A 22794-nucleotide genomic window follows, 5' to 3' on the forward strand; every position below is an offset into this window, starting at 1 on the left:
AACCAACATGTGCGGATCCACCCTCCAACTCAACCAACATTTGCGGATCCACCCTTCAACACAACCAGCATGTGGTGATCCACCCTCCAACACAACCAGCATGTGAGGATCCTCCCTCCAACTCAACCAACATGTGCGGATCCACCCTCCAACACAACCAACATGTGCGGATCCACCCTCCAACACAACCAACATGTGCGGATCCACCCTCCAACACAACCAACATGTGGGGATCCACCCTCCAACACAACCAACATGTGGGGATCCACCCTCCAACACAACCAACATGTGGGGATCCACCCTCCAACACAACCAACATGTGGGGATCCACCCTCCAACTCAACCAACATGTGAGGATCCACCGTCCAACTCAACCAGCATGTGGAGATCCACCCACCAACTCAACCAACATGTGGAGATCCACCTTCCAATGCAATCCCGAGCCAATGAGTGAGTATCTCATTCATTACCAGTGTAGATTTTGCTAAGGTTAACCCTATAACCCAATACAATGTTCTGCCAGGTTTTTTTTTTCTAAGTCTTATATTATACACTATCAAAAGTATTGGGACACCTGCCTTTATACGCACATGTAACTTTAAAGGCATCCCAGTCTTAGTCCTAGAGGTTCAATATTGAGCTTGCCCAGCCTTTGCAGCTATAATAGTTTCAACTCTTTTGGGAAGGCTGTCCACAAGGTTTAGTAGTGTGTCTATGGGAATGTTTGACCATTCTTCCAGAAACGCATTTGTGAGGTCAGGCTCTGATGTTGGACGAGAAGGCCTGGCTCACCGTCTGCGCTCTAATTCATCCCCAAAGGTGTTCTATCAGGTTGAGGCCAGTCAAGTCCCCCAACCCCAAACTTGCTCATCCAAGTCTTTATGGACCTTGCTTTGTGCACTGGTGAGCAGTCATGTTGGAATAGGAAGGGACCATCCCCAAACTTTTCCTACAAAGTTGGGAGCATGAAATTTTCCAAAATGTCTTGGTTTGCTGACGCCTCAAAAGTTCTCTTCACTGGAACTAAGTGGTCAAGCCCAACTCACAAATGCACTTCTGCAAGAATGGTCAAAAATTCCCATAGACCCACTACTAAACCTTGTGTACAGCCTTCTCAGAAGAGTTGAAGCTGTTATAGCTACACAGGGTGGGCCAACTCACTATTGAACCCTATGGACTAAGACTGGGATGTCATTAAAGTTTATGTGCGTGTGAAGGCAGACGTCCCAATACTTTTGGTAACATATTGTATATGTGTGTATGGGCCTCTCAACAGGCTTATGCTTTTGGGAGTATGATTTAGACATGTGCGGTTAATTTCTTTCCCAAAAAGAAATTCTGACACATTTTTGTTATTTGGATATTCAAGTGTATCTAAATGTCCAAATTACAATAGATGAAACATTTTAACAAATCCCAAATAACTAAATGAAATTTTGCCAAAATTAAAATAGAATTCTAAAACAAGAATATAATAAAATAGAAAATAAAGGAATCCAAGAATAGAGTATGATAGAAAAGAATAGAGTAAAACAGAATAGAATATAATATAAAATAAAGGAATAGAATATAAAATAATATAGAGTAGAATATAAATTACAAGGGGAATTCTTTACTCTCTTTGCAGTGACATGGGATGCATCCGCTCCTGAAGAAGTGGAATCTACTCCACGAAACGCGTAGAGCTTATTATAATGCAATCCCTTCTGTATTTTTATATGGTTATTTATTCATTTCAGGGTTTTGTATATGCCCGTTTTCAGCCAATGTCTCAACCATTTTAGGCCTTGTCAGCTATATGTGATTTTACAATCATGTTGTTTCAACTGTATTACTGTATACCATCACATGTATGTACCTATGCCAATTTTGTATATCTGTATGATTGATGACACACATCATTAAATTGCTTATATCGTTATCATATTGTGGACCCACCTTTATATCCATATCAGTCTTTTACATCCCAACCCTCTGTATGCACTTCATTTAAAGTCCCACTTGCCTCCCCCCCCTTTTTATCCCATGTCCCCCAGCCTTCTGGGATGCTAGGCAATTAGCTTTTTGTATTATGTTACTATATTATGATTATGTTGTGGAATGTCCACACATCATTTAGTTGACCCTATGTTATAATTTATGTCTATTGCCTATTATACCCCCCCTTTATTACTCCCCCCCTCCCCCAATGCTTCTTTATGATTCAGGGATGGAGGCATATAGCCCTAGGGTGGCTATGCCTCATATAAAGTCCCAAAACGTTCTCTTATTTGTAGAATATAAAAGAAAATAATCAAATATAATAGAAAATAGGGAATATAAAAGACCAGAATATAAACTAAAAGAATTGAACAGAAAATAAAAGAATAAAATAGGAAATAGAACTAAAAAGAATAGAGTAAAACAGAAAATAATAGAAAAGAAAATAATAAAATAACAATCAAAGAAAAGAATAGAAAAAAAAATCAGTTGAATAGAATAAAATAAAATATAATTGACTTTGAAATTCAAATTTCAAATAGAATGAATTTGAATAGAATCATTTAGAAAAGAAAAGAAAATAATAGAATAACAGAAAATAGATTAGAATAGAAAATAATAGAATACAATATAATATAACTGTCTTCAGAAATTAAAATTTTGGATAGAATAAATAAAAAATTGAATAGAAAGGAATAGAAAACAAAAGAAAAAATCAATCTAATATATAATTCAATAGAATAGAATATAACCATCATCCGGATTTCGAATTTCGATTAGAATAAATTAGAACAGAATAGAAAATAGGAGAATAGAAAAGAATAGAATAGAAAAAAACAATAGATTAGAACAGAATGGAACAGAATAAAAAGGATATAACTGTCTTCTGAAATTCAAATTTCCAATAAATAAATTTGAATTTGAACGTCGATTAATTTGGAATATTGAATCCGAATTGAAATCGAATTGAATTTGAAAATGAATAAACGAAACAAAAGTAATTCCGAAAACAAATTAAACTAATTTAACTTAACAAAATTATTATGCATTTTTTAGTTCTGCACATGTCGATTCCTATGGGTCTTTTTTGTTTTAACCCTCACCTCTTCTCTCTGGTTATCTTTGCTGCCTAAAGGCTCAGTTCACACTGAAGTGGCTTTGATCCTTCCTTCGATCGATCCTTCCTTCAATGGATCAAGCCTTCCTTTAATAATATTATAATATTAATAATAATAATTATTATTATTATTATAAAATAATATGAATACTATTAATATTAACAGATAATATTGCCAGAAACACTTCAGAATTCATCCTGCTGCTTTTGTCAGCAGTCACATCAGGGTTCGAGTCCTGCGGGAAGGCATGGGAATGACGTTCCTGTACTTATTCTACAACAGTAACACCATTCCTGTTCCCACCCGACCCCCGACACGATCCCACCTCCTGCTCTGGGATGGCGGGTCGGTAAGCCCAGATTGCGGGTTCCCGACCCGCCATCCTCGAGCATCGCTGTAAACTAAGCTGGCACTACAGGAAGCGGAGCCGATGCTTTCTGTATAGACAACGGATGATTGGCCGAAATGCGTCAGTTGACCCTCCTGCAGTTCCTGGGACACGCTTGAACATTTACCGCAGTTCTCCTATGTGCACCTGTTGATCTTAATGTTTTTAAATGTAAGTGACTAAATGTTTGCTGTTTTATACGTATTGCACTATGAGCTTCTTTCCTTCTTCTAGGTATTGAAACTCCCTGTGTATTGACCGGTTTGACTGGGTTACCTGCAAATTGGATCATCCTCCCTATATGGGATCTCCCTTTTTAACAAGATTTGGACCCCTACATCCTGATTGTACGCTAATACAAGATGTGGCCTGGTAAGCAGCCTCTATCCATTTACATCTTTAGAGTGACTGCTCCTGATCCACGGGGTTCTTGGTGGTGGATTCATAGAAGCTATCTTTGTGTCCATACATACCACACTATGTGTATCTCCCTTTGTTTTGGATATATTGCATGGTTTTGAGACCGGATCCCTGAATTGAGTCGGCCATTGGAAGTGGAATCCCTTGTATCTGAGTGGAATAGACCATCTATGTTTAATATTCATTCCCAACCAGAATCTGGTAAGGAGCTTGTGTGACTATCACTGATTGTTATCTATAGAGGAGTTTCAGTGACGGTCACCCCTTGAATTTACTGCCTAATCCAAATCCCTATCTGGTGAGCAGCCTGTTTGTCCATAGTGCAAGTGTGGCACAAAAGGGGTTCCTGGTGATGGGTCGTGGTTGTATTACCTATTAGTAGCAATATACTGCACCATGAGATCTTTTTTGTTTGTTTACATATGCCCTGCTGTCTCCGCCGAGTCGATTGAGCTGAGTTGGAATAAAGTGATTCAACATCATCCTTATTTGACGATAGGCTTATTCTTTTTTCTTATCTGGTAAGCAGATTGGATTGTCCCTGTCCCAAACACGGACTGTTTTTTTGAGCGCTGCAACCCTACCAATATTCCTGTATAGTGTCGGCTTCTGTCACAGGCGGAGTGATATCAAATGTACTCCGCCTCTGCCTGTGACAGGGCACAGGAGCCATAGAGGAACGGCTCTGCAGATGGGAGGGAGGTAAGGAGACACATGAGAGAGAGAGAGAGAGAGAGCGAGTGAGAGAGCGAGACACATGAGAGAGAGAGAGAGAGACACATGAGAGAGAGAGCGAGACACATGAGAGAGAGAGCGAGAGAGAGAGAGAGAGAGCAAGAGAGAGAGAGAGACACATGAGAGAGAGAGCGAGTGAGAGAGCGAGACACATGAGAGAGAGAGCGAGACACATGAGAGAGAGAGAGAGCGAGACACATGAGAGAGAGAGAGAGAGAGAGACATGAGAGAGAGAGAGAGAGAGAGAGACACATGAGAGAGAGTGAGAGACACATGAGAGAGAGAGCGAGAGAGAGAGAGAGAGAGAGAGCAAGAGAGAGAGAGAGACACATGAGAGAGAGAGCGAGAGACACATGAGAGAGAGAGCGAGAGAGAGAGAGAGAGAGAGAGCAAGAGAGAGAGAGAGACACATGAGAGAGAGAGCGAGAGACACATGAGAGAGAGAGAGAGAGACACATGAGAGAGAGAGAGCGAGACACATGAGAGAGAGAAAGAAAGAGAGAGTGAGAGAGAGAGCGAGACACATGAGAGAGAGCGAGAGAGAGAGAGAGAGACACATGAGAGAGAGAGAGAGAGACACATGAGAGAGAGAGAGAGAGAGCGAGACACATGAGAGAGAGAGAGAGACACATGAGAGAGAGAGCGAGAGAGAGAGAGCAAGAGAGAGAGAGAGACACATGAGAGAGAGAGCGAGAGACACATGAGAGAGAGCGAGACACATGAGAGCGAGAGAGAGAGAGACACATGAGAGAGAGCGAGACACATGAGAGAGAGAGAGAGAGAGAGACATGAGAGAGAGCGAGACACATGAGAGAGAGAGAGAGCGAGACACATGAGAGAGAGAGAGAGAGAGACACATGAGAGAGAGAGCGAGACACATGAGAGAGAGAGCGAGACACATGAGAGAGAGCGAGAGAGAGAGACACATGAGAGAGAGAGCGAGACACATGAGAGAGAGAGAAAGAGAGAGTAAGAGAGAGAGCGAGACACATGAGAGAGCGAGACACATGAGAGAGAGAGAGAGAGCAAGAGAGAGAGAGAGAGACACATGAGAGAGAGCGAGACAAATGAGAGAGAGAGAGAGAGAGCGAGACACATGAGAGAGAGAGAGAGCGAAACACATGAGAGAGAGACACATGAGAGAGAGAGAGCGAGACACATGAGAGAGAGAGAGAGAGAGAGAGGGAGCGAGACACATGAGAGAGAGAGAGCGAGACACATGAGAGAGAGAGAGCGAGACACATGAGAGAGAGCAAGAGAGAGAGAGAGCAAGAGAGAGAGAGAGAGACACATGAGAGAGAGAGAGCGAGAGACACATGAGAGAGAGCGAGACACATGAGAGAGAGAGAGACACATGAGAGAGAGCGAGACACATGAGAGAGAGAGAACGAGAGAGACACATGAGAGAGAGAGCGAGAGAGAGACACATGAGAGAGAGAGAGCGAGACACGAGAGAGAGAAAGAAAGAGTGAGAGAGAGAGCGAGACACATGAGAGAGAGAGCGAGACACATGAGAGAGAGAGCGAGACACATGAGAGAGAGAGAGAGCGAGAGAGAGAGACACATGAGAGAGAGAGAGCGAGACACATGAGAGAGAGAGAGACACATGAGAGAGAGCGAGACACATGAGAGAGAGAGAGAGAGAGAGAGACATGAGAGAGAGCGAGACACATGAGAGAGAGAGAGAGACACATGAGAGAGAGCGAGACACATGAGAGAGAGAGCGAGACACATGAGAGAGAGCGAGAGAGAGAGACACATGAGAGAGAGAGCGAGACACATGAGAGAGAGAGAAAGAGAGAGTAAGAGAGAGAGCGAGACACATGAGAGAGAGCGAGAGAGAGAGAGACACATGAGAGAGCGAGACACATGAGAGAGAGAGAGAGAGCAAGAGAGAGAGAGAGAGACACATGAGAGAGAGCGAGACAAATGAGAGAGAGAGAGAGAGCGAGAGAGCGAGACACATGAGAGAGAGAGAGAGAGCGAAACACATGAGAGAGAGACACATGAGAGAGAGAGAGCGAGACACATGAGAGAGAGAGAGAGAGGGAGCGAGACACATGAGAGAGAGAGAGAGAGCGAGACACATGAGAGAGAGAGAGCGAGACACATGAGAGAGAGCAAGAGAGAGAGAGAGCAAGAGAGAGAGAGAGAGACACATGAGAGAGAGAAAGCGAGAGACACATGAGAGAGAGCGAGACACATGAGAGAGAGAGACACATGAGAGAGAGCGAGACACATGAGAGAGAGAGAACGAGAGAGACACATGAGAGAGAGAGAGCGAGAGAGAGACACATGAGAGAGAGAGAGAGCGAGACACGAGAGAGAGAAAGAAAGAGTGAGAGAGAGAGCGAGACACATGAGAGAGAGAGCGAGACACATGAGAGAGAGAGCGAGACACATGAGAGAGAGAGCGAGACACATGAGAGAGAGAGCAAGACACATGAGAGAGAGAGAGAGAGAGAGACACATGAGAGAGAGCGAGACACATGAGAGAGAGAGAGAGCGAGAGAGAGAGACACATGAGAGAGAGAGAGCGAGACACATGAGAGAGAGAGAGACACATGAGAGAGAGCGAGAGAGAGAGCGAAACACATGAGAGAGAGAGAGAGACACATGAGAGAGAGAGACACATGAGAGAGAGAGAGAGAGAGAGCGAGACACATGAGAGAGAGAGCGAGACACATGAGAGAGAGAGCGAGACACATGAGAGAGAGAGAGAGAGCGAGACACATGAGAGAGAGCGAGACACATGAGAGAGAGAGAGAGACACATGAGAGAGAAAGTGAGAGAGAGAGAGCGAGACACATGAGAGAGAGAGAGAGAGCGAGACACATGAGAGAGAGAGAGCGAGACACATGAGAGAGCGAGAGAGAGAGAGCGAGAGAGAGAGCGAGACACATGAGAGAGAGAGCGAGACACATGAGAGAGAGAGAGCGAGAGAGAGAGCGAGGCACATGAGAGAGAGAGAGAGAGAGACATGAGAGAGAGAGCGAGACACATGAGAGAGAGAGCGAGAGAGAGAGCAAGGCACATGAGAGAGAGAGAGAGAGACACATGAGAGAGAGAGAGCGAGACACATGAGAGAGAGAGAGAGAGAGAGCGAGACACATGAGAGAGAGAGAGACACGAGAGAGAGCGAGACACATGAGAGAGAGAGAGCGAGACACATGAGAGAGCGAGAGAGAGAGAGAGCGAGAGAGAGAGAGCGAGACACGTGAGAGAGAGAGAGAGAGAGAACGAGACACATGAGAGAGAGAGCGAGACACATGAGAGAGAGCGAGACACATGAGAGAGCGAGAGAGATACATGAGACAGAGAGAGAGCGAGGCACATGAGAGAGAGAGAGAGAGAGAGCGAGAGAGAGAGAGAGCGAGACACATGAGAGAGAGCGAGACACATGAGAGAGAGCGAGACACATGAGAGAGAGCGAGACACATGAGAGAGAGAGAGAGCAAGACACATGAGAGAGAGAGAGAGCGAGACACATGAGAGAGAGAGCGAGAGAGAGAGCGAGACACATGAGAGAGACACATGAGAGAGAGAGAGAGACACATGAGAGAGAGCAAGAGACACATGAGAGAGCGAGAGACACATGAGAGCGAGAGACACATGAGAGAGAGAGCGAGACACATGAGAGAGAGAGCGAGACACATGAGAGAGAGAGAGAGCGAGAGAGAGAGCGAGACACATGAGAGAGACACATGAGAGAGCGAGAGACACATGAGAATGAGATTGAGACACATGAGAGAGAGAGCGAGACACATGAGAGAGAGAGAGAGCGAGACACATGAGAGAGAGAGAGAGCGAGACACATGAGAGAGAGAGAGCGAGAGAGCGAACGAGACACATGAGAGAGCGAGACACATGAGAGAGAGAGCAAGACACATGAGAGAGAGAGCGAGACACATGAGAGAGAGAGCGAGACACATGAGAGAGAGAGAGCGAGACACATGAGAGAGAGAGAGCGAGACACATGAGAGAGAGAGAGAGCGAGACACATGAGAGAGCGAGACACATGAGAGAGAGAGAGCGAGACACATGAGAGAGAGAGCGAGACACATGAGAGAGAGAGCGAGACACGTGAGAGAGAGAGAGCGAGACACATGAGCGAGAGAGAGAGAGAGACACATGAGAGAGAGAGTGAGACACATGAGCGAGAGAGAGCGAGACACATGAGAGAGAGAGAGACACAGACACATGAGAGAGAGACACATGAGAGAGAGAGAGAGACACACATGAGAGAGAGAGACACACACATGAGAGAGAGACAGAGAGAGAGACACACACATTTGAGAGAGAGAGACACATGAAAGAGAGACACACACATAAGAGAGAGAGAGACACACGCACACACATGAGAGAGAGACACACACATGAGAGAGAGAGACACATGAAAGAGAGACACACACATAAGAGAGAGACACACACACACACGAGAGAGAGACACACACACACACATGAGAGAGAGACACACACACATGAGAGAGAGACACACACACACGAGAGAGAGAGAGAGAGAGTCTGGGGCTCTACATCTTCAACGGCCGTACCAACAAGGGAGACTCTCTGGGAAGGTACACATTAAACTCAGTGTGGTAGACTATGCTATCACAGATATGAACTCCACACTCATCAATGGCTTTACAGTCACCCCACAAACACACCTGTCAGACCACAACCAACTGCTGCTATATATTACATTTTCTAACAAACCATCACCAAAATGCCACCGGACTTCTCTCTGCAACCTGCCACCATCATTTAAATCAGTCATGTCCAAACTGCGGCCCGGGACCGCAGGCAATGCAGCCCGCTGCCCGCTGCCGTTATATTTTTTTTAATGGAAGGAGGAAGTCAGGCCAGGGCCGCGGCGGCTGCCTATTGCATTCTGGGAGTTGTAGTCCGTCCATGCGCGCTCAAGCTTTCAGTGAGTGGAGAGCAGCGCAGCTAGCAAACTACAACTCCCGAATCTCGGAGGCAGGCCAGGCAGAGGAAGGGCACGCCAGGGAGTCGGGACACATGTGACTGGCTCGGGCTGCTGGGCTGGCTGCTGGCTGCAACTGGACCCCAGGACAGGAGCATCAACCCCCCCTAGGACTGGAGGAGGCCGTGTGAGTACCTGGAACTGAGTTGGCAGCTGCCATACCTGATTTCAGAGACCCTTACATCACCAGCTGACCCCTACCTACATGATCATCCCATCTATCTCCCTCCCCCATTTACCCTGCCCCAGTGCCCACCAAGTAACCTCAAAATAGCCCTCAAAACTGTGGGTCCTGCTGGGAGATGGCCATAGCCTGTGGGTCCAGCTGGCCGCTAGCCACGGCCTGTGGGTCTTGCTGGCCGCTGGCCTGTGGGTCCAGCTGGCCGCTAGCCACGGCCTGTGGGTCACAGTCCATGGCCAGCTCCCAGCAGAACCTACAGGCCAGCGGCTAGCGGGACCATCCGATTAGTGGCCAGCAGGACCCACAGGTTGGTGACCAGCACGACCCACAAGTCAGTGGCCAGCTGGACCCACAGACTGTGACTAGCGGCCAGCTGGACCCACAGGTCAGTGACCAGCAGGACCAACAGGTCATGGCCAGCGACCAGCAGGACCCACTGGCTGTGGGTCAAGCTGGGAGCTGTCTGTGGACTTTTGGGTCTTGCTTGCCACTGACTTGTGGGTCCTGCTGGACGCTGGCCATGCCCTGTTTCTTCTGGAAGCTGACCATGGCCTGTGGGACCTACTGGCCACTAGCCTAGGGTGACCAGATGTCCCTAGTTTTGTCCCGCTTTCCAGGCTGATCCTGGGCAGGTGCACCGCAAGCTGGGGCCCCCAGGGCCAACCCTACCATTGGGCTGTTTTGGAGGGGGGGGGGGGTTGAGCACCGCCGGATTACACAGAGTGGGGAATCTCCCGCTTACCCGGAGGCTGCTGTCATGTGACGTCCCGCCTCCTGGACTGGCTCCTATGATAGACAGTACTCTGTGTAATCCAGCGGCTCTCCTCTCTCTAATCCCCATGCACTGAACAGACTGCATTTATGGACACTGGTGATTCTGAACTTATGGGCACCGATCAAGCTGCATTAATGGGCACTGTTGAGACTGCACTGATGAGGCTGAGCTGATGGGCACTGATGAGGATGAGCTGATGGGCACTGATCAGGCTGCATTGATGGACACTGGTGAGGCTGCATTTAGTTGACACTGGTGAGGCTACATTGATGGGCATTGATGGGCCAGCACTACCCGCCAGCAGTAACAGCCAGCAGTATCCGCCAGCAGTAACCGCCAGCATTACCCACCAGCAGTAACCACCAGCAGTACCCGCCAACACTACCTGCCAGCAGGAACCGCCAGCACTACCCACCAGCAGTAACCGCCAGAAGTCATCAAAATAAGTAAAAAAGGTATGTGCATTAGCGTCTGTAAATTGTTGCAATATGTTTTTTAGTTGTGTCATAATATGTCATGTCCTTGTTCATACATGTATGAATAAGGACATGACATTTTCTGGCTGCCTAAGTCACTTGTGCTAGGGGTGCAACTATTCCCCCAGCACATAACTGTAAATATCCCAGCATGTGCAGTGTCTCTGACTCCTCCCACAATCACCACTTCAAATCACTGAAGCGGTCATGGTGGTTGGTGTTCCTTTAATATATCTCAGAAGAACTGATTTCATTTCATTTGATCATCCTCTAGTTGTGTTAAATTAGCGCGCGGGGGGGGGGGGGGGTCGCGGCGGCGTTTTATTACTTATATACCTTAACTATAGTATATATTTTATATGCGGCCCGAGAAAATTTCTCGGCACTCAATGTGGCCCAGAGAAGCCAAAAGGTTGGACACCCATGATTTAAATGGTTCAAACAGTCTACCACAAAATACAGAGAGGTAACTGACAGACCTGACATTAAAAAACAGCTTGAAAACTTCCAAAACAACAACTATGAGGTAAGCCCACGAGGTGTGAACCAGGCAGCAAAGAACTTCCATAACATACTACACACCATTGCAGAAACAGCCCAACTGAGAAAAGTCAACTACAAGAAACCATCCACCAAACAACCCAATAAATGGTTCGACAAAGAATGCAAAGAATTAAGGAACACCCTACGGACAGCCTCCAATAACAAACACAGAGACCCCAACAACACTGACCTAAGGATAGCCCATAGCATCTTACAGAAAAAATACAAAGAAACCCTTAAAAAGAAAAGGCAAAAGTTAATCTCTAACAACCTGCAACAGTTAGAAGAGGCACTTCAGGAAAATTCTTTCTGGGAAATATGGAAGAATATTGGCTCGGCACCCAGGAAAAACAACCTCCACATCCAAAATGGTGACATCTGGTTTAACTACTTTAAGAACCTCTACAAAGATATTCCAGAAGAGAAGTTAACTGTAGAAGAAAAAGACATCATCAAAAGACTAAAAGATATGGAGGAAAAAATCAAGGACTTCCAGAACCCCCTGGATATACCAATTATACTACAATAAATTTGGGAGAAAATCCAATACCTGCAAACTAAAAAAGCCAGCGGGATGGATGGAATCCTGCCTGAAATGATTAAACATGGATCCCCAGATATACACGCTGCAATATGTAGAGTGTTCAATCTGGTCCTAAATGCTGGTTACTACCCTAAAGTATGGAACCAAGGCCTCATAACACCTATCCATAAGAGTGGAGACCAATATGATCCAGCCAACTACAGAGGGATATGTGTCAGCAGAACATTATGGAAACTTTCCAACAGTATTTTCAACAAACGGATCTTAAAATTCCTAACACAACACAATGTCCTCAGCAGAAGTCAGGCGGGGTTCATGCCAAACCATCGCACTACAGACCACATCTACACTCTGCAAAGTCTCATTAGGAACCATATCCACAATACAAAACATGGAAAGATATTCACCTGTTTTGTGGACTTTAAAGCGGTTGTAAACCCTAGGGAAAAAAAAACAAAAAAAAAAAACCTGCAAGACAAAGGCATAATGGGCTAGTATGCATCGCATACTAGCCCATTATGTGTAACTTACCTTAGAACGAAGCCCCCACACGGACCCCCGGACATCGCTGCGGGCGCTGCCATGATCCCTCTGCGTCTCTTTCGGGTTCGGCGGCTCCGGCGCGGTGATTGGCCGGAAGAGACGGCTCCGGCGCGATGATTGGCCGGAGCCGCGATGACGTCACTCCCGCGCATGCGCGCGGGAGTGATTTTTCCGGCAAGCTCCCGGCAAATTAATTGAAGGTCCCCCCGGACCTTCAGAGCGCATGCGCCGCTCGCGAGAGCGGCTGCATGCACTGTAAATATCTCCTAAACCATGCCGGTTTAGGAGATATTATTTGTACCTACAGGTAAGCCTTATTATAGGCTTACCTGTAGGTAAAAGTGTCAAAAAGCGGGATACTACCGCTTTAAGAAGGCATTTGACTCTGTGTGGCACCCAGGCTTGTTCCTCAAACTATTGGAAAGTGGAATAGGAGGGAAAACATACAACGTCATCAAGAGTTCATATACTGAGAACAGCTGCAGCGTAAAGGTGAATGGGAAAAGAACCAAACGCTTCCAACAGATCCGGGGAGTCAGACCGGGCTGCAGCCTAAGTCCAACCCTCTTCAACATCTACATCAATGAACTGGCTGCAGCTCTAGAATCCTCCCGAGCACCTGAACTGACTCTGCATGACACTAAAGGTGAAGTTCCTGCTGTATGCGAATGACCTCTTACTTCTGTCACCAACAGAAAGAGGCCTACAAGACAGCCTGGAATTGCTGGAGAAGTATAGAGCCACATGGGCACTAGGGATGATCGAAATTTTGAAAAGTTCAGTTCGACCAGAACACCCGAACTTCCCGAAAGATTGGCCCGGATTTCAGAACCCCATTGAAATCAATGGGACCCGAACTTAGGTAATCAAAAAACACAATTTTGAAGCCCTAAAACCCAATAAATGCCCCTAACAAGTGCCTAGGGTTCTGGGTCATGCCCCAGGGACTATTAATCACACAAAAAAAAGTTCTTAAAAATTGTCGTTTTTGATAGAGAGCCAATTATTGAAAAAAAAAAAAAGAGATTTCTTTGGATTTAGTGTCTGGGGGGGGGGGGTCTAAAAAGTGTACCTGTGAAGTTTCAGCTCTGTATCATGTCCAGAACCAGAAAAAAAAAAGATCGTTTGTATTAGAATTTCAGTGGAGCAGGCTAGTGGCTCCGCTATTTTCACTCCCGCCCGTTTTTGTTGCAGGCGTTTATTGGGCTTTTTTGTGGACGTCTTTGGAGGCAGGCATGACATCTGAACTTCTGTGTAGGGGTATACATACGTGTGTGTGTGTGTGTGTGTGTGTGTATATATACACATATACATATATAGGTGTGAAAGTAGCAGAACCCTATGCCTGCGCTAATGAAATAATTTGAAGGCATAGGGCTACGCTCCTATCACACCTATATGTGTGTAAATACATATAAGTGTGTGTGTATATATACCCCTATAGAAGTTCAGATGTAATACCTGCCTCCAAAGACGCCCAAAAAATGCCCAAAAAAAACGCCTGCAACAACACACCTGGGCGTTTTTGTTCCAGGCATTTTTTGGGTGTCTTTGGAGGCAGGCATAACATCTGAACTTCTGTATAGGGGTATATATACACACACACATATATATGTATTTATACACATACAAACATATAGGTGTGATAGGAGCGAAGCCCTATGCCTGCAAATAATTTCATTAGCGCAGGCATAGGGTTCTGCTACTTTCACACCTATGTGTATGTGTATATATACATACGTGTGTGTGTGTGTGTGTGTGTGTGTGTGTGTGTGTGTATATATACCCCTACACAGAAGTTCAGATGTTATGCCTGCCTCCAAAGGCGCTCAAAAAAACGCCTGAAACAAAAACGCCCAGGTGTGTTGCAGGCGTTTTTTTGGGCATTTTATGGGCGTCTTTGGAGGCAGGCATAACATCTGAACTTCTATATGGGGGTACATATACACACACACACATATATGTATTTATACACATACACACATATAGGTGTGATAGGAGCGTAGCCATATGCCTGCAAATAATTTCATTAGCGCAGGCATAGGGTTCTGCTACTTTCACACCTATATGTGTATGTGTATATATACATACATGTGTGTGTGTGTGTATATATACCCCTACACAGAAGTTCAGATGTCATGCCTGCCTCCAAAGACGTCCACAAAAAAGCCCAATAAACGCCTGCAACAAAAACGGCCAGGTGTGAAAGGAGCGAAGCCACTATCCTGCTCTACTGCAATTCTAATACAAACAATCTTTTTTCTAAGGCGGTCACCCTGACATGGAAGGGTTTGGTCACCCTGCCATAGCAGTCAAAGTCAGTTCACCCTACACTACGGTCACCCTGACACTTAACACTTTCCCTACAGAAACTAGATTTTTGAATCTAACTATAGTGGAAAATAGTACCCTAACTACACTAGATATCCCTTTCCTCACACTAATAATTGCTAAATGACACTTTTGAAGCAAGAGTAACAGAACTGCTTCCACATCCGTGTATTACAATGCTAGCGATTTGGCGGGGCTATCTTATATACTGGGGGACGTATTCACTACTGATTGGCCTCTGGACCCCCTAGTCACTCCAATCACATTCCTAGCATCCTCCTGCCCCCTCAATTGGCTTTTACTGATGGTTCTGGTCCAATCACAGGCTTTTAAAGCCCAGTTCCTGTCCCATTGCATTTTGGTCGGTTCTGGTTTCCGAATTGCAAACTTTTTCAGCAAAAAGTTTGGAATTCGGCCGAATTTCGAACAGTCAATGTTCGGGTCGAACGAACCGATGGTCGACCCGAACCGTTCGATCATTCCTAATCGGCACTACCTATCAACTCAAGCAAAACAAAAATCATGGTGTTCCAAAAGAAAAATAAAAAAACAAAGAGCCCTTCCTTTACATTAAACAACCACACTCTTGATGAATCCAACAACTACACTTACCTCGGCCTAGAAATTAACCAATCAGGAAGTTTCAGGCCAGCCATAGAGGCCCTAAAAGACAAGGCACGCAGAGCCTTCTATGCCATCAGGAGACCGCTGTATCACCTAAAACCACGGTTGAGAGTCTGGCTCAGAGTATTTGATAGTTACAAAGAAAATTGCTCATGTAGTCTAAATCCCAACGGTGCCACATCCCAGGAATAACTACCAAAACCAAAAAAGGAGATTCCCCTAGGGCTGGGACTTTTTAGGCACCAATCAATTATATAAAACAAATCAATTTGTATAAAAGTTAAATTCTTTATTAATAGATACAGAAAAAAATTAAAACAAGGAGGCAAGCTAGAACATATTGCACATAAGACAGTTGAACTTGGTACCACATAACCCCCGGGCTGTGACCCGACGCGTTTCGGAGTCTCTTGGGCTCCTTCCTCAGGGGTGCCCTTAGAGGGTGGTCTGTGGGTAATCAATGCATAACATATTAATTTCAACATTGTAAATATAGTTGTAATACATTTAAACAGAAAGTTTTAATAACAACTTACATAGTTCACTGTGATGGTGAGCATAGATAGCCTGCCTGGTAATTAAAAACAAATGGGCAGCATATACTTGTTGTCCATCAGGAGTGCCGTGTTCGCGATGTAGTAGGTCAAAGCAAAAAATCTTCGATCTTGAGATGTTCAGAAATTTAGTGCTGACCAGTCTTGATGAGAGACTGGGTAGGGGCAGCTGGAACCTCAAATGACAGCAAGTCTGCTGGGCAAAAATCGCATAATTATTGCAGGGTCCAATAAAACAAGACCAAGCATGTGTAGGGTGCCCGAGAAGATGTTCTCCGCCCACCATATCTCATATATAGAGTCAAAGAAAAAGTTATCACCCATATTAGGTCAAAGGATAAGATGAACGAGCAATAGGAAACAAAATATCCATATAAATGTGTCATGCTAGGTATTATTGTCACGGAACCATGAACCAGACGTACAACAACAGATAAGTGAAAATAAGAAGGCTTTATTGAAAATCAAGCTGTAAAGCAAAAGTCCAAATGGAAGGCGAAACCGAGGCAGAGTCCTTGCGAAGCCAGAGGTCAGGAACCAGGAGGGTAGTCAGACGAAGCCAGGATCAGGAACCAGCAGGGTAGTCAGACGAAGCCAGGATCAGGAACCAGCAGGGTAGTCAGACGAAGCCAGGATCAGGAACCAGCAGGGTAGTCAGACGAATCCAGGATCAGGGACCAGAAGCAGCAGCAGTCTTAGAAGCATGTGAACACAGGAGGATCAAGCAAGGAACTGAAGCCACAGACCTCCTATATATATATATGAGCTAGGCATCCAGCTCCTCCCAGTGGGAAGGAGGAGCCGCAGGGTGGGAGGCTACAAGAAACCCAGAAACCAAGATGGCCGCCAGCACATGTCAAACGAAGGAGAACAGCAAGAAGGTAAGACCATGACAGTACCTCCCCCTCAAGGGCCCCTCCTCCGCGGAGTAAAGAACGGTTTCTGAGGGAAGCGTGCGTGGAAGGCTCGGAGCAAGGCAGGAGCATGGACATCTGCGGAGGGAACCCAGGAACGCTCCTCTGGACCATAACCACGCCAATGAACCAAAAACTGCAACCGACCGCGGACCAGGCGTGAGTCCAGGATATTGCTCACCTCATACTCCTCACGATTGCCCACTTGGACCGGACGAGGCCGAGGAACCGAGGAAGTGAAACGATTACACACCAGTGGCTTCAACAGGGAAACATGAAACACGTTGGAGATCCGCATGCCAGGAGGAAGCGCAAGGGCATAGGCTACCGGGTTTACCCTGCGAAGCACTCGGAAGGGACCAACAAAGCGAGGCGCCAGCTTGGGAGTGGGCACTCGAAGGTTGAGATTGCGGGTGGACAACCATACACGGTCTCCGGCCTGGTAGGAAGGAGCAGGCGCTCGTCTGCGATCAGCCTGGAGTCTCTGGCGCTGCGCAGAGACCTCAAGGGACTTCTGGATCTGTACCCAAGAAGCACGTAGGACAGAAAGGTGATGCTCCACAGCCGGAATATCCTGGGAAGAGAATACCTCCGGTAACACGGCAGGTTGGAACCCATAATTGGCCATGAAGGGAGACGTCCCAGAGGAAGAGTTCACCGCCGTGTTCCTGGCAAACTCAGCCCAAGGCAGGAGGTCAACCCAATTGTCTTGGTGATCGGAGACATAGCAACGAAGGAATTGCTCCAAGGCCTGATTGGATCGTTCTGCGGCCCCATTGGACTGAGGGTGGTAGGCCGAGGAGAAGGAGAGATGAATCCCCAACTGGGAGCAAAAGGCGCGCCAGAACCTGGACACAAACTGACTCCCCCGATCCGACACAATCTCCTTGGGCAAACCGTGCAACCGGAAGACCTCCCTGGCAAAAATCGTGGCCAACTCCTGTGCAGAGGGTAACTTCTTGAGAGGAACACAGTGGCACATTTTGGAAAATCGATCCACAATCATGAGAATGACCGTATGGCCTCGGGATGCAGGGAGGTCCACAATGAAATCCATCCCCAGGTGTGACCATGGGCGCTCCCCGGTGGCTATGGGTTGCAGAAGGCCCAACGGAAGGTGCCGAGGGGACTTACTCTGGGCACAAACAGAGCATGCCGCTACATATGCGGCGATGTCGGAACGTAGGGAAGGCCACCAGAACAGACGTGAAACAGCCCAGGACAGCTGATTCTTTCCAGGATGCCCCGCGGTCTTGGAGTTATGGTAGGTTCGCAACAACCGAGTGCGCAACTCCTCAGGCACAAAACATCTGCCGTTGGGTCTCCCAGAGGGAGCACCAGATTGAGCCGCCAAAATCTGCTCACCCAGGGGAGAGGTCAGGCTGGTGCGAATGGCGGCCAGGATCTGATTCGGAGGTATGACCGAAGTCGGAATCGACTCCTCCCTGGACAGGTCGGAGTACTGCCGTGATAAGGCATCCGCCCTGATGTTCTTGGAACCGGGTAGGTAGGAGACCACGTAATTAAAACGTGACAAGAACAGAGCCCATCTGGCCTGACGTGGTGTCAATCTCTTGGCCTCAGAAAGGTAGGTCAGATTCTTGTGGTCCGTCAGGATGAGGACCGGAACCACCGAACCCTCGAGCAAGTGCCTCCATTCTTTAAGGGCCTGCACGATGGCCAATAACTCCCTGTCACCAATCTGATAGTTGCACTCCGCGGAAGACAGTTTCCGGGAGTAAAACCCACAAGGAAGCAGAGGACCCTCTGGTGTTCTACGCTGAGACAGAAGGGCGCCTACTCCCGTCTCAGACGCGTCCACCTCGAGGACAAAGGGCAACCCAGGGTTGGGATGCGACAGAATCGGAGCCGACACAAAGGCGGACTTTAGAGCCTCAAAAGCTCGGATGGCCTCGAGCGGCCAGACCTGGGAATTACTGCCCTTCCTGGTCAGATCCGTGCAAAGCTTGGCTAGCATGGAAAAGTCCCTGATGAACTTCCGATAATAATTGGCGAAGCCCAAAAAGCGCTGCAGGGAGCGAAGACCACTGGGCTGGGGCCACTGTAAGACAGCCGAAACCTTCTCAGGATCCATGGAGAACCCCTCAGCGGAAATGATGTAACCTAAGAAGGTTACCTGGGATCGGTGAAATTCGCATTTCTCAAGCTTACCGAACAGCTTGTTCTCTCGTAACCGTTGCAACACTCGTCTGACATCCAGAATGTGGGTCTCCATGGATTCAGAATATACCAAGATGTCATCCAAATAGACCACCACACACTGCTGCAACAGGTCACGGAAAACATCGTTAATGAATTCCTGAAAGACTGCGGGCGCATTGCACAACCCAAAGGGCATAGCCAAGGATTCATAATGACCGGTCCTGGTGTTAAACGCGGTCTTCCACTCATCGCCCGCCTTGATCCTTACAAGGTTATATGCCGCCCTCAGGTCGAGTTTGGTAAAGACCGTGGCCCCTTTAAGGCGATCGAACAGCTCGGAAATCAAGGGTATCGGGTAAGCGTTCTTGATCGTGATGCGATTGAGACCCCTGTAATCGATGCAAGGCCTCAACTCACCGCCCCTCTTTTTCACAAAGAAAAATCCAGCCCCTGCCGGGGACGAGGATTTGCGAATGTGTCCGCGTGAAAGCGCCTCCTTCACGTACTCCTCCATGGCCTCATTCTCCGCTACCGACAGTGGATAGACCTTGCCACGAGGAGGAACGGCACCAGGTTGTAACTCGATGGCACAATCGTATGGGCGGTGCGGAGGTAGGGCAACCGCGCGCACCTTATCGAATACATCCCGGTACTCCTCGTATTCAGGAGGCAACAGAGAGTCCGAGGAAGTACACAGCAACTTGACAGGCCCATGGATGCAACTAGCCCCACACTGCGGTGACCACGAGAGGATCTCGGCCGATCTCCAATCGAAAGTCGGATTATGCTTCTGGAGCCAGGGGTACCCCAAGACCACCGAGTAGTGTGGAGACGAAATAACCTGGAAGCAGACCGACTCTCTGTGAACGGCACCAATGGCTATCCCCACTGGAAGGGTCTCATGAGTCACGTGTGGCGGCAGAAGGGGTCTGCCGTCTATCGCCTCAAGAGCCAGTGGAGAACCTCGGGCCTGCAGAGGAATGGAATTGGCGGCAGCGAACACACTATCAATGAACAAACCACCAGCACCAGCGTCCACCAACGCCTGGGTCGTCACAGAGCCCCCGACCCAGGAGAGGACAACAGTGATCAGTGGTTTGTCAACACGGGAAACCGGGGACGAGGAGACTCCACCCAAGATCTGCCCCCGACAGGATCTCAGGTGCGAGCGTTTCCCGGACGGTTCGGACATGCCAACCGAAAATGCCCACCAAGACCACAGTACATGCATCGACCCTCGCGTCTTCGGAGTACCCTCTCCCCCTCGGACAGGCGAGCAAAGCCCAGCTGCATGGGTTCACCCCCAGCCAAGTCATCCCCAGGAGGCGTGGGAGGAGAGGGAGGCACGGGTGGGACAACAAAGGTAGGCGCCAATCTGTTAGGAGGCCTCCGCAGACTCTCCTTAAAGGAAGGTCTCTCCCTGAGTCTGGTGTCAATCAAAATCAAGAAAGAAATAAGAAGGCTTTATTGAAAATCAAGCTGTAAAGCAAAAGTCCAAACGGATGGCGAAACCGAGGCAGAGTCCTTGCGAAGCCAGAGGTCAGGAACCAGGAGGGTAGTCAGACGAAGCCAGGATCAGGAACCAGCAGGGTAGTCAGACGAAGCCAGGATCAGGAACCAGCAGGGTAGTCAGACGAAGCCAGGATCAGGAACCAGCAGGGTAGTCAGACGAAGCCAGGATCAGGAACCAGCAGGGTAGTCAGACGAAGCCAGGATCAGGGTCCAGAAGCAGCAGCAGTCTTAGAAGCATGTGAACACAGGAGGACCAAGCAAGGAACTGAAGCCACAGACCTCCTATATATATGAGCTAGGCATCCAGCTCCTCCCAGTGGGAAGGAGGAGCCGCAGGGTGGGAGGCTACAAGAAACCCAGAAACCAAGATGGCCGCCAGCACATGTCAAACGAAGGAGAACAGCAAGAAGGTAAGACCATGACAATTATGACCAAAGCCAGGCGTATAAGTCTCTTTAAGAAAAATGGTGAAGGCTGAAGAATCTCATTGGGCACCATGCACAGATCAAAAAATCATCACACTGATCAAATAGATCAGCAGTATTCGGATAGCAATCACTGAAAAGTATGGTTCTTTTCTTACCTTAAAGACAGCTGTAAGTTGTTCACAGAGGATAGAGGTCCTCACAGGACCTGTGTGTCCGGCAAAAGAGCAGATAGCTCTGACGCCAGACACACAGGGCTTAAAAAGCGTGGCAATCAGCTGAAAGGTAGATCAGCTGGATTACCTGCCCTCAGCTGATAGCCGTCAAAGGTTCCCTGGAACGTAAGGGCCGGACACGCCCCCAACCCGGATATCCGGCGGAAGCGTGAGCGGCCGATGCGTTCCACCGACACGGAAGCGTCACTAGCCTGCGTGAAACGCAGACGAGTGTACTAGACAGACACAGCCGACCTCTGGGAGGGGTCGGGATGGGAACGCGAATGCCTATATCTGCGGGCGCCAGTAGATGGCGTCCGCCTTTCCGTGCCGGGCTGAACCTACAAATAAGCACTAAACAAGAGCAATGATTATATAAAGCATAAAAAAGGCTAGACATAGTGAAAAAAGATTTAAAGCTTCATTGTAGATTGGGAGATAAAGAATTAGAGTGCATTTGAACAGAAACACCTCCTTCAAAGTTCCCGATGTATAAAAAAATGTTCCGAAATTTCTGCAAGTAGATTGAGACACTATTCTTTCTCTAATAGAAAGAGGAAACACACGGGAACCGGACTTAGCTCCTGATGGAATGGCTTCAATATATGCTGGACCATTTGTGTACAGAAGTGCTAGAATTTGAAAGCAAACCATCACAGTGAACTATGTAAGTTGTTATTAAAACTTTCTGTTTAAATGTATTACAACTATATTTACAATGTTGAAATTAATATGTTATGCATTGATTACCCACAGACCACCCTCTAAGGGCACCCCTGAGGAAGGAGCCCAAGAGACTCCGAAACGCGTCGGGTCACAGCCCGGGGGTTATGTGGTACCAAGTTCAACTGTCTTATGTGCAATATGTTCTAGCTTGCCTCCTTGTTTTAATTTTTTTCTGTATCTATTAATAAAGAATTTAACTTTTATACAAATTGATTTGTTTTATATAATTGATTGGTGCCTAAAAAGTCCCACCCCTAGGGGAATCTCCTTTTTTGGTTTCAGAGTATTTGATAGTGTCATCACAAAAAATCCTTCTATATGGCAGTGAAGTTTGGGGTCCTGTCACCTACCCAGACCAATCCCAATGGGACTCCAGCCCGACAGAAATATTCCATCTGGAATTCTGCAAGCTACTCCTCCAAGTCCACCGGAGCACCTCTCTAACAGTGCCTGCCGGTCTGAGCTGGGCAGATTTCCCTTACTACTTGCAGTACAAAAGAGGGCGCTATCATTCTGGGATCATCTACGAAAAAGCAGTCCTGACTCGTACCATCATAAGGCCCTACTGACCAATAAGAACCAGCCCAAGCCTGGCGGTCTGCAACAACTCATCAGCGCCTTGCCTATCCCAAACTCCCAA

The sequence above is a fragment of the Pelophylax lessonae genome (assembly GCF_965119305.1).
Source record: "Pelophylax lessonae genome assembly, chromosome: 11".
NCBI lineage: Eukaryota > Metazoa > Chordata > Amphibia > Anura > Ranidae > Pelophylax > Pelophylax lessonae.